The sequence below is a fragment of the Kryptolebias marmoratus genome, linkage group LG1 (assembly GCF_001649575.2).
Source record: "Kryptolebias marmoratus isolate JLee-2015 linkage group LG1, ASM164957v2, whole genome shotgun sequence".
NCBI classification, from domain to species: Eukaryota; Metazoa; Chordata; class Actinopteri; order Cyprinodontiformes; family Rivulidae; genus Kryptolebias; species Kryptolebias marmoratus.
This window is the reverse complement of record NC_051430.1, coordinates 33316434-33318988: the sequence shown is the minus strand read 5'-3', so window position 1 is coordinate 33318988 and position 2555 is coordinate 33316434. Positions and strand designations below refer to the sequence as shown.

Genomic DNA, 2555 nt, shown 5'->3' with positions numbered 1-2555 from the left:
CAGCTATATTAGCTATATTAGCCTATCAGATAGGCTAATATAGCTAATATAGATACATACAGCATGTGTTGCCTTCATTATAAGGCTTATATAAGGCTTTTAATTTTTTGCGGCTCCAGACATATTTGTTTTTTGGGTCCAATATGGCTCTTTCAACATTTTGGGTTGCCGACCCCTGCACTAGAGGGATCCTGAGTACCATGTAGTACCATTCAAATTCATCCACACATCACCATACCAGATGGGTCAAGGCCCAGGTTAACAACGACCGCCCCCGGTGTTCTTGACAAACAGGGTGTCGGTGGAAACTGTGCTGCTGTTAGTTGAAGACAAAGAGGAGGAATGCAGTTAGAGAGGACATGGAGGTAGTTGGAGTGAGGACAGAGGACGCAGAAGACAGAGTTAGATGGAGGAAGACCCCTAAAAAGGGAACAGCTGAAAGAAAAACAAGAAGTCTGTAAATTCGACCTGTTGTTTTACATTTAAAAGTGCGCTGAAGATATGCATAACCTACTTCATCAAAGGGAAAACTGGGTTCAGGTTGTGTTATGCTGGTAATTAGTCTGCTACCATAGACAGCCGATTTTTACTGAAATGAAACTTTTAATTTCTTGAAGTGAAATTTCAGAGAACCTCCGGCTTCCAGAAGGAACCAATTTAACACGATAAAACGTTAAAATTAAAACGAGTCAAAATCCACCGACCCTTGAGAATTTCTTTAATTAAAAATGACCAAAACTATAGCTTTAATTTTAAAATGTGTGTGTGTGTGTGTGTGTGTGGTGAACAAGGGACAAAGGGGAGTGCGGCTGTGCCTCTTGTTAAGTGAATGGAAGGAGAATACTAATTTGAAGCCACTGCTAAGCCCCATTGTCAGGCCCCCCCTCCACACCGATAGGGCCAACAAAGGCTCTTCACTGAGCTTGGGCCAAACAATACACATCTCCCTGCCTGTGAAGACCACGCCTCCTCACACACACACACACACACACACAAGGTCAGTATTAAATGGGCCAAATGTCAATATGGAATTCCAAACGGCATCTTTCTGTTGATTTTTTTTTTGAGACACTGACTTACATTTAGTTATTTTTCTCGAATTTAAACTTAAACAGCCACAAATATATATATATATATATATATATATATATATATATATATATATATATATAAAATTTTATTTAATCAAGTCAAAATAATTAAAATTAAACGGCTATAGCTGCTGCAGAATTTACAGAAACAACAGTACACATAACAGGAGTCATTACCATAAGTGGAAAGTCCATCCATTCATCCATCCATCCACCCATCCACCCATCCACCCATCCATCCATCCATCCATCTTCTACTGCTAATCTGTGATTAGATTAGGGAGGCAACTGGTTCAGGAGGGAAATACAAACATCACTCTTCTCAGGAACACTCTCCAGCTCCTTCTGGGGTATCCCAAGGTGTTTCCAGGATGCAGAGGTATACATCATTCCACCAGCATACTTTAGGTCTGCCCAAAGCTTTCCTCTCAGTGGGACCTGCCCGGGAGGCACTCTAATCAGATGCAAAAAGCACCTCAGCTGACACCTTTCGACGCAAAGGAGCAGCAGCTTTACTTTGAGCGCCCTCTAGAAGAAAAAGCTCCTCATCTTAAATCTAAGGCTGACTCTGTCATTGCCCACATGAGAATCCCCAGATGGCATCCTTTTACAGGACACCATTCAGAGAGTAATCTAGGTAATCTGAAATAATCTGAAAAATAATGTCTGGTGCAAAGGCACAAACAACAGGGAGAACCTTCTCTCCTGAAGCTTGAAGATGTAAAGATGCGACCCTCTAACTCCAACACTGAGGCTCTCCACACATGCCTGACACCTTTCTCCCATGGCATCTACAGAGTAGGAGAAAGTCCAGCCTGTCTCCAGAAGTTGGGTTCCAGAAACCCAGCTGTGCATAGAGGTAAACCCAACAATATCTACAAAGGGAGGTGGCTGCTCTGGTCTGGCTGAACCCCAGAAGCCAAGGCTCGATCAATCATCTCCCCTTTCCAGGCCTCTCTCTTCCAGGCGAGGTACCCTGTGTAACGTGGTACTCCTTCATCATCAAAGTATTTGATTTGCTCTTAGTCTGACCCTCCCCTGATGTTAGCTTGCCATAGGAGAGACAACATAGCCCCCAGGATCACAGGATTACTTACATTTCTCCACTAACTTAAAGTGGTGATTCAGCAGAGAAGTAAACAGGAAGTCGTTCAAAACACATTTTACTGTTTTGATATGAACATTGTTTGAAAGGGTTTATCTACATGAACTTTGATGTTTTTGGTCCGAAATTTCATATAAGGGGAGAAGTGTACTCCTTGATGTTAATTACAAGATTTTATGAAATATACCTTACATTAGTGCTGGGCGACATGGAAAAAATCCTATATCACGATATGGATAATTTTATATCACGATATACCCCAATTACATACGTTGTCAGTTATTCTCTGAAAAATATGAAAAAATAATCTCATTTCTTACCTTTTTCAAGCTTTATTTCGAAGTGACATTTAACTGAAC

General features: G+C 41.2%; 1 protein-coding gene across 2 annotated transcripts in view; it reads left to right on the top strand.

Annotated features, from left to right (window-relative positions):
- Nucleotides 1–2555, top strand: part of lmo3 (LIM domain only 3) — a 41449-nt gene that overhangs the window by 10958 nt on the left and 27936 nt on the right. The window lies entirely within an intron of this gene.